This window comes from Arvicanthis niloticus, chromosome 4 (assembly GCF_011762505.2).
Source record: "Arvicanthis niloticus isolate mArvNil1 chromosome 4, mArvNil1.pat.X, whole genome shotgun sequence".
In the NCBI taxonomy this organism is placed as follows: Eukaryota; Metazoa; Chordata; class Mammalia; order Rodentia; family Muridae; genus Arvicanthis; species Arvicanthis niloticus.
Window position 1 is genome coordinate 42,881,901 of NC_047661.1, and position 10,976 is coordinate 42,892,876.

Below are 10,976 nucleotides of genomic sequence, written 5' to 3' on the forward strand. Positions count from 1 at the left end.
TGATATGGGTAAAATATGTGTTACAATACATTTTCCTTACCAATGGGTGTGGATATCTATAAATATCAAGATTTTCTTGAATTGTGACATCATTTTGAATGAAACTTTCATTCTCAAGATCATCCAAGTTTATGAGTTAAATGCCTTCTAGGTATATGTCATACTAGTTCCAACAAATGTTTAGTGTGTACACTGAGCCCCATCGTAATTGTTGCTGCTATATCTCTTCTCAAAAGAACTCAAATCTAATACTAAGATAATATAGATGCTTGTGACTTTCCACTTATCTTACCTCTGTTCTGTCCACTTAAGATTGACAGTTTCCTCTGCTCATGTCAGCAAGCACAACCATCAGAACAAGTGGGTGTTTTTCTGCTGGACCATTTAGAAGAGGAAATTCTGTTGCGATGAATGATGAACAATCCTGCTTAGTATCTATGGGAAGGAAAAGCCAGTAATAACAGGCAGGCACTATCTTTCCATCCATCTCAATATTAGTATGATAACTGCATGAAACAGGGCACCAGAAATCACAGTCTATCGATTCACGTGTTTATTGTTAGGAAGCTCATATTATTCCCAATTATAGCTGTTTTTTAAAACAGGAAAAAAATGCCAATCAGATTAAGAGTGCCATGGATTTCTCAAATGATTTTCTACAGTTACTAAAAAAAATGGTCATTTTAAGTTTGCTATAGAATAATATTCCCTTTTTGTTTAGAAACATAGTACATTTAAAATGCTGCTTAGTGCAGATTATTTTAGTTCCTGTGGTTCCAGTGAAATTACAGTCTTGTAGAATGTTAATGTTCTTTAATTACTAGTTTTCTTACTAACAGCTAGTAAACACAGCTTAAAAGCACTGCCAATGTAATGTGATCAAAAGGCAAAATGTCTATGCCACTGTAGCTTGCTTCACTAACTCACAGGTGCACTTCACAGAGTTATATATAAAAAACTTAGGTGATTTTCTATCATAGACTCAGTTTTTTTTTTTAAACAAAAAGAAGAAATTCTAATCTTTATTTCTAAGAGAAAGTAAATAGGGGGAAAACCTATCACACTATATGCTCCCTTAATTTCTAAATTACTCTACTCACTTAATTTCTTTTTCTTGTCATTCTCAGTTCTTTCTATATTTTACCATAAGTTGAATAAGAAGTTTACAACAAAGATATTTACATGTGTTTTCATTAGGATGAGTTATCTAGCTAGATATTCATTATCTGTCACTAGCTCCACAGCTTCACTGAGAGTCTAAAACTATAATTTTCATGTCTGAGTTAGCATTAAAGTTTTATATAGATAAGCCCAGTCAATCAATATTTTATTTTCTGTTTTTGCACCTACTATAAATAGTTTATTCTCTTTTATGACCTTTGGTTGTTTTACATCTCTAAGGAATGTATTCTAAGTTGTAGATGCTTGCTTTCTGTCAGGGAAGCAATCAACTCCTGACACGTGAAGAATGGCTGAGATCTAACTGCAGTTTTCATATCAGAGTGGGTTTTGATAACAGTCATATTATAAAGGGCTTAATAATTGCTAGTATAATTTTAGGAATTTTTACAGAATTATCATTAGGAATTAAGAGACCATCTATTTGTGCTCGCTTCGGCAGCACATATACTAAAATTGGAACGATACAGAGAAGATTAGCATGGCCCCTGCGCAAGGATGACACGCAAATTCGTGAAGCGTTCCATATTTTTTGTTAGGGTGTTTCCCATATTTTATTTAGAAATAGCTGAGAGGAGTGAACAGACAACAGTCCAGGTTACCTTACATGGATAGTTGGTTTTCAAAACATCAGAAGTCCATAGAACTGACGCTACAAATATTTATATATTAATGTTCATATTGATTAGAGACCTGTCTGCTCCTGACAGCTTTCTGTCGTGGATTCTAAGAAGAAATTGAGCATCCTTGGAGTTACTCCAGTTGTGTGGTAACAGCCACTAGGCAAGAATTGCCTCTCTCCATCTACAGACAAATTACTGTCCAGAAAAGGACACACATGCAGAATAGTCGACTGATTATATCTGCCTAGACAGAGTAATCAGTCCTTAATAATCCTGCATCACCAAGGTCTGTCAGATGATTCTGGGCCAGAAGGCTGAAGATTTGATGCTCCAACGTTCGGTAGTATTTTCAGGTGTTCAGAGGTCTCTATAAATTGGCTACGTTTTAGAAACTATGCTTTGTGCTTCCCACAATTATAGTTAACTCAGTCATTCTGGATTTCTGATGGGGTTGAAAACTTACAGCTATTTACCATAAGAGAAAAGATTTGAGTGGATGGTCGTCAGCTGACATTCATCCTAAAGCCAGGTTCAGAACTAAATGTTTTAGTTAGGATAAATGACAGAGGTGCTGGTTAGTCAACAAAAGGATGGACAGGGTATTAGGACTATCTTGTACCTCACTGGTACAAATTGGCATAATTATGCTCGAATTGTATTTTGAGAGAAAAGTTTCATTTTAACAGGAAGGGTGATGTGTAGGAGGAGCTAAGGTAGGAAGAGTACTGAGAGGAAGAAAAGGAGTAAGAAGAGGAGAAGGAGGAGAGGAGAAGCTAGGTGATGAAAGAGAGAAAGAGAGGGGGGACAGGGAGGCAGATATTCATGTATCTCCACCAGTCAAAGATAGTTGTTATATCTAGGTTGGTCAGTGGGTTACACCTCTGATTGAACAATTCCAAACTTATAACGCTTATGATTAACATTATTTTAAAAAAATGTATAAATGCAAAAAGAAAAAGGGGGCATGGGATAGGGGTTTTCTAAGGGGGGGAATGGGGAAAGGGGATGGCATCTGAAGTGTAAATAAAATATCTAATAAAAAAATAAAATAAAATACAAAAAGAAGAAGAAGAAAAAAAAGAGACCATCTATTTGTCTGTATAGCATCACTACAAGAAAATACATCTTCCTTGATCTGCAGAAAATGTGCCCAGTAGGGTGAGCTAATGCCCAGGGTTTGTTATTTAATTAAATAATGTCAGGAAAGGCAGTTCAATGGCAGGAATCAAATCTCAAAAATGTCATTCTATGAGACTTGTCTGCAATGGCTCATTCACTGCAGTCCAGAGTCCACATTGAAATGCTCTCAGGCAGATCACCTGCTAGCCTTTATCCTTTCCTAGATGGCTCTTGACAAAGTAATACTAGATGACAACAGTATTCTTTTTCTTCTTTTAAAAATTTATTTATTTATTTATTTTTGTTTCTTTTATTCTTTATTTTTTTTCCAATATGCTTTTTACCATTTTAATTACATACAAGTATCAAGATCTGTTCTACATTGAGGAACTAACAATAGATGTAAATAGTAAAGAAACAAGCAAGACAATAAACACAAATAGACAAAGACAAGCAAGGCAATAAATAAACTCACGTGATCATTGTTTCTAAGGGCTTATCAGGATGAACAAAATATCTGAGCCTACTTCCCTGTCCAAGCCCAAAGTCATTTTCATGCCTGAAGCCTATTTCTTTGCAGTAGCCTATGATTCCTGTCTGAAATTACATCTTTGTTCTAGCCTATTTGGCACCCTACAGCTAGGCATATTTATAACCTAGGTGAAAAGGAAGGATCCACTTACTGGCATATGGCATGATTCCTACCAGGTATTTAATATGGGGAAGAGGGTATGTTCATGTTTTTTTTTTTTCTTTCTGCAGGATGCTGAAGAAGCATAGTGGCTTCCAGAGTGATTGGTATTTAATGTAAGTTGCATTGATTGTACACTTTCTAATTGTGTTAATGTGTTATAACCTGACATGTCTGTTATGAATGTCTATCAACCAGCTTTTGTTTTATTGCCCTGAGTATTACAGAACCTTAATATTCTGAAAAAAAAAGCTTGCAAGTACTGGAAGAAGTGAGTCAGGCTTTAAGCAGAAGCAAGAAGGTAGTGGGCTTGATTATTGCTGGTATAACAGCTTTAATTACATTAATTGCTAGCACCACTGCTTCTGCAATTGCTGTGATACAAGAAGTTAAGACAGCTACTTTTGTTAATCATTTAGCAAAAAATGTTACTAATGCGTTGAGTATACAAGAGGATTTAGATAGGTGTTTGGGACATCGGATTGATGTTCTTTATCCTATTCAAATTACTGGAAGGAGTATCATAGACTCTTACTTGACTTATTTTAAAGGCACAGGTTGCTTGTGTTAACATGTGCCTAGTAAAATGCCCAGAAAAGATATACATGGATATATTATACCCTGGAATTATATTCATTAATTCCATAAAAGTTGGTAGGTGGGGAACTCCTAGCCAATAAATTTTATACAGACTTCAGCTGAGAAGTTCCCTTGTCTGTCTTGTTTTTGATATCTATATATTGTAGTTAATGTTATAGACAATTCAGAAGTCTTTTATTCATGAATCATTGATTTCTAAGTTTGCCATATTTCTTTACCATGAGTCCCCCTCCCTCCACCCCCATTCTCTGTTGAAAAGATTTCTAAGCTCTTGTCACTGGATACAGGAAGGAAACACTGGACAGACTTCTCAGCATGTGAAAAGGCTCATATGAATTTCTTCACTGCAGCCAATGCCAACAGATAGAATATATAGAAATGGTTTTTGGTTTTCTGTTTTCATTTGGTTAGTCAATTGTGAGTTACATTACTATGAAGTAAATCCCAAGTAACACTTTGTCTATGAGCATTGTATGTGTACAAACATAATGACTCTTTTCAGCCCAACTCAAGTCTATAATTTTAAATGCCATTGAGTTATTAACTCTGCCAAACTTTCTCATTGCCTCATTAAAATGCAAATTTAGCTTATTTTTAACGTCTATACATTAAAGTCATGGTTTATTTTTTAAGGCCATTTTCTTTCTTTTCCCCTCTTTCTGCTTTTCTCTATTGAATATTGTATTTGTTGACAAAAGGACATTTTGATTGGTTAAGTTTCTTTTGACACATGACTCCTCTCCTGTTTTTATTAATTCCTTAATTAAATTCAGATAAAATAGAAACATGTCTGATTTTGAATCATTGTTCATCATAATTCAGAAACTGGAAATTAATCATGAATTCTATTTATTCTTGGTCCAATATATCTTTCACTGAACTCAGTACAATGTAGACATCTACTGACTTCCTTATGTAAGTGGTTGAAACAAGAGGAGATTGGAAGAGATTGAAAGACTTTAGAGTGTGCTGTCATAGCATCCTCTCTCACATTGGGAAAGGGAGTGAGTTAACAGTGAAGCTTTCCTGGAGACCAGGTCAGTGTGTTTTTATAGTTAAACAGTAGCATCTAGACAACTCCAAACAAAAGGAAAATAACAAAAAGCAAAACAAAACAAACAAATGAACAAACAAAGCAAACCCCAAACCATGGCTCAACCAATCATGTTATTCAGGGTGATACTTGTTATTTATCTTTGGTAAATTTCCCCCAGACACTATTTCATAAAATGAAAGCTTTTCAAGTGATCACATTTTGGCTTTGTTATTTTTCTGAAAACAACTCTACTTTGTAAGGCTGAAGCAAAACAGCACCTCAGGTCCAATTGTGCTTCATATGTAATTATCTGTCCTTAAAGCCTGTACATAGTAAGTTTTTAACTTATTACTATCAAACCCTTTTTGTGTCTTGGCTTACAAAGCGGTAATGACTTAATACTTGGCTTAATTATACATGGCTTTCTCCTACGTTTTAAATGTGTAGTAAACAAGCTTTAGAAAAAGGTATACGATTCACATATCAGTTTTAAAATATTTATTATGGGATGCCGTTTAGCATAGCAGTATTAAATGGTTAAAATATGGTCCAGGAAAAACTTGTTTATTAGCATTAACACATGAGCCTAAGGTAAAAGTACGCCAGTACATCACTGCCCATCCATTAGTTAAAGGGAGACTAAGCCATGTTGCCTGGTTACTTGCCTATTTGTCTTGATATTTAAATAGCTTTAAGAATGTGAAGTCATTTTGGTTTTTTTCCCATTAATTATTTATTCACTTAACATCCTGATCACAGACCCTCTTCTCTCATTCTCACCTCTCACACAGCCCCTATACACTCCTCTTTTCTCCTGAGAAGGGGACCTCCCCCATGCCAACCCACCCTAGCACAGCAAGTCACTGCAGGACTAGGTACATCCTCTCCCACTAAAGCCATACAAGGCTGTTCAGCTAGAGGATCCACAGGCAGGATCCACAGGCAGTCAACAGATTCAGGGACAGTTCGCTGCTCCAGTTGTTGGAGAAGCCACATGAAGACCAAGCTTCAAATTTACTACATATCTGCAGGAGTGCCTATGTCCAGCCCATACTTGCTCTTTGGTTAGTTTTTCAGTCTCTGGGAGACCTCAAGAGTCCAGATTAATTGACTGTGTTGGTCTTCCTCTGGACTCCTATCCTCTCAGAGGCTCTCAATCCTTCCCCCAGCTCTTCTACAAGATTCTCCAAGCTCCATCTTAGATTGGGTTGTGGGTTTCTGCATCTGTTTCAGTCAGCTACTGGATAAAGCCTCTCAGGGGACAGTAATGCTAGGCTCCTTCCTGTCTGCAAGAATAACAGAGTATCATTAATAGTGTCAGGGATTGGATGTTGCCCATGGGATTGGTGTGACGTTGGAACAGTCATTGGTTGACCATATCCTCTGTGTCTGCTTCATCCTTAACCCTGCACTTCTTGTAGTCAGGACAGATTTTGGATGGAAGCCTTTATGGGTAGGTGTGTTTCCTTATCCCTCTACTGGGACTCCTGCTTGGCAGGTGGCCTCTTCAGGCTTCATGTCCTTCAGTGCTAAGAGAGCTAGAATCACTTCCATAGATTACCTGGAGCATCCTCCATCCCAGGTTTCTGGCACTTTCTAGAGATGCCTCCCAATCTTACTGCCGATTTCCTATTTCTGCTCAGTCTCCCGGCGCTCTTACTCTGGCTCTCCTTACATCGGACACCCCTTCCCCTACCCATCTTCCTCCCATCCAGTACCTTCCCTCAATCCACCTCCCAGTTGACTTTAATTCTTGATACAGTGAGAAGACATATTCCACAGTTCTGCATTTCTGCTTTTGTTAATGTGCAGAGGCATCCATTATCCTTAAAAGAGCTAAGACAATCTTTTCAAAGAATTTGCACAATGAAAAGCACAGGCAGTTAGTAGTAAAACAGCCCTTTTTCCTCAAACCCCTCCTTAGTTGAGCCTATGTCACGGTAATCAGATACCTGACAGAAAAACAAAAACAAAGAACAAAACAACAACAACAACAAAAAAGCTGAAAGAGAGCAAACATTTCTTCTGGCCCATGGATTCTAAGGGTTCGGACTATTATCACTTAGCTTAAGAGTAAGAATAGCATAGTGGTACAATATTTTAGAGGCATAGGCTGCTCACTACATGGCCCACTAGAATCAGAGAGACACAGAGGAGCTAGGGCAAGCTCAAAGATGCACCCCTAGTGGCCTGCTTCCTCCATCCAAGCTGTTTTCTAAAATTTCTACCAACATTCAAAATAGTGCCACCACCTGAGGACCAACTGTTAAATATATGAGCATCAAGAAGGAACATTTCAATTTCTACTCAGAGCATCCCAGAAGAGAGAACAAGTTCATTTGATTTCAAGTATAATAAATATTGTCTCTAGCAGTGGGAGAAAATGAACTTGTGGCGTTTGCAACCTGTCATAAAATATTTATTTGAGATGTTGAGTTTGGTTTCTAGACTGTATCACAAAGTCATAAAATGAGAAGGTAGTTTCACATAAACACATGTCAAATAGTTTTTGTTACTTGTGAGTGATTAAGTGTTTTGTTTCTTTTACAAGAGTCGTATGACTTCTGCTGGTCATCATAATAGGGTATTGGATTAAGGTCACAGGGTACTACAATTTGTATATTTGGTTGTTTTAAGTTAAGGAGCTGATGTATTAGTTGGCTTAAATATGTAGTTTTTAAATTTTCAACACAATCTAAAAAGAAAGTGAGCCTTGGTTTATGCGCTCAAGGACATTTAAACATCTGATTGTAAAAATACGCAAAGTAACTTCAGCTAGTGGGTAGTCAGACATAGTCAGACACGTGTCTGAGCATGTGTCACAGTTTATAGCTAAGCTGTCTCCCAAAGGCTCATGCATTTAAAGCTTATCCCTGTACATGTGACTGGTGGGAAATAGTGAAACTCTCAGAGATGGAACAGAAAGGAAGTTATCTAGTTGTTGGAGGCATGTTCTTTAAAGGAATTATAAGATCTCTACCACTACCACCACCTACCTCCTCTTTATTTCATATTTTTGGCACAAGATGAAAGAGTTTCTTCTGCTATGATGTCTCACTGCTAGATACTTGAAATCAGTACACTAAACAACAGTACAAGAGTCTACAAAACTGTGAGCCAAAACAAGCCTTTCCACTTTTTAACTAGATTATCTTAGGTATATTTTTAATAGTAATGGAAAATCTATGTGTATCATTGGTTGTCATTATAGATGTTTTAAAATAGGAACAGGGTATATAAAGTTACATGATTATTGTTTAGCCTAAAAAGAAGAGATTGAAGTGAGTATTACCTGTCAAGGCTTGGAAGACTGGAGAATGAAGATACATATGCAGGTATGTTAGTGGGATGACAATTGAGAATATTTAGTTGTACAGTTTCAGAAATTTCAGTCCATTGTCAGTGAGAAACTAAAGTGACAGAGATGATTGTGAGAAGAGGAGTAATGGTACGTCATGGTACAGCAAGTTTTCTCAGTACATGGTGGCCAAGAAGAGACAGACAAAGATATAGCCTGGGCAATACCCTCAGTGACCTACTTTCTCTAATCATGCACCACCTACCAGTTTCACCAGCCCCTAATGGTCCATTTAATTATGAATCTAGCAATGGATTAATCAATTATAATCCAATTACTTCTCAAGTTATGTCAGCTAGCAATCAAGATTTTAACATGAGTGAGTCTTTTAGAAGGTGACTCACATCCATATGACAAGAGAATTTAGTTTTTATAAAACCTAAAATTTATGGAAACAAATTTTTTATACTCTGGAAGTATAAGAGTGCTAAGAGAATTGTTATTGTTACTAGCAGTGACACAAAAAGGGTGGTGGAAACAAGAATTCTTTTTTCTGTTTGGCATGTAGTTTCTTAGAAATTCTGTCTGGTACATCTCGCTTTTTGTTTTTCCTGTCAGAACAGCAGCAGAGACTATGGTGCTTAACAGATGGTACAAATGGCAACCCTGGTATCACCCTGGTGGCAAGCTGTGGTACCTCTGTAGAACCTGCCTGTTTACACATGGGATAGCTATGGAGAGGTAGGTATACCAGGTGGTTCTCAGAGAACTAAGTTAGTTTTTGATCAGGCTGATACAACACTGAAGCAGTTTTGGTCATTATCATGATGTAGCCCCATTTGTACCTATTGCTACCGAGGCATGATGAAACTCGAATTACATAGTAAATACAGTGAAAGGTGATGATTATTGTAGCAGACCCACAAAAACTAAGTGAAAAAAAATTGAGCTAGATTTTAAGGGATGAACAGACTTCTTAGTAAAAAGCTAATAAAATTCTTTACAGAAAGAAATATTACTGCAAAAGAATATGCACTAAATTCTGTTTCCAAGTTGACTCTTTACAATTCTGAATTTTGGATGCCAAATAATCACCATTCCATAGTCAAGTTACAAACATATTACTACTATTGGTTAAGAGAAATATGCTCAAGAGAATTATTTGTGACTGGTGTGTGTGTGTGTGTGTGTGTGTGTGTGTGTGTGTGCACATGTGTGTTTGAAAACTGAATCTCCAGTGTGTGTATAGACAAGTGTATGCATGTGTTTCTTGATTGTTTATGTTTATCAACTTGACATAATCTAGAGACATCTCAGAAGAGGGACCTTCAATCGAGAAAATGTATCCATCAGATTTCCCATGGCAAGTCTGTGAGGTATTGTCATGAATGATGATTGATGTAAGAGAGTCCATCCCACTAAGCGGTGGAGCCAGTTTGGGGCAGGTGGTATAAGAAAGCAGGTTGAGCAACTCATGGGGAGCAAGCAAGTAAGCAGCATTCTTCTATGGCTTCTGTTTCAGTTCTAATCTCCAGGTTCCTGTTTTCAGCATTTGTTCTGACTTCCTTTGAAGATGAACTGAAATATGAAAGTATAACATGAAATAAACTTTTTCCTCCCTAAGGTTTTTTTGGTCATGGCATTTGTCACAATTCTAGTAACAAAACTAAGGCAGTGTATGTTTCTGCACATACGCATTTCAGTCTTTAAGTGTGTTTTGCACACTAAAAATTGTATCATCCCCAAAATTTTATATATCCATTTTATATTTTCAATGAACATTTAACTCTTTAATTTTCTACTTCTTTATCTTCTATAAAGTGGTCTGGAGATTTTCCTGTTTGATATAGCTGTTGTAAACATCCTAAAATATTAGCAATATTGCTTTAAATTATAAAATTGAGAGATTATGCAGAATGAGAGATTTTGGAACCCTCAGCCCTACATTGGATAGCTCCATCAATCTAAGCTGAGAAATTACAAAAGAGGAGGCAGAAAGAATATAATAAGAGCCAGAGGAGAGAGAGGAGACCGAGAAAACAACACCCTCTAAATCAACATGAGCAAAGCTGATATGAATCCAGAAACTAAAACAGCATACACAGGGCCTGCACAAAATCTTCTCCATCAACATTATGGCTTCCAGTATAGTGTTTTTATGGGATTCCAAAGTATGTGAATGAGTGAGTCTCTGATTTGTGCTTTCTCTTGAGCTCCTTTCCTTCTGTTGGTTTATTTTGTCCAACTCTGATGTAATAGTTTTTCTTATGATAGTTTATTTTGCTGTGTTTTTGAATGAATGAATGAATGAATGAATACCTAGCCACTAGGACGAAAGCTAACAACTGAACTTTCATTTACACATGTAGTGGAAGAAGAAAAATCAGTTTTCTCCACTGGAATGACAATAACTGTATAAACCACTCCAGG

General features: G+C 36.7%; 1 non-coding gene across 1 annotated transcript; it reads left to right on the forward strand.

The window, feature by feature from the left end:
* Positions 1-1,605: 1,605 nt before the first annotated feature.
* On the forward strand, positions 1,606-1,712 carry LOC117708084 (U6 spliceosomal RNA). Its single transcript, XR_004606790.1, has one exon. It is a non-coding gene; the product is annotated as a U6 spliceosomal RNA (small nuclear RNA).
* The last annotated feature ends 9,264 nt before the right edge of the window (positions 1,713-10,976 follow it).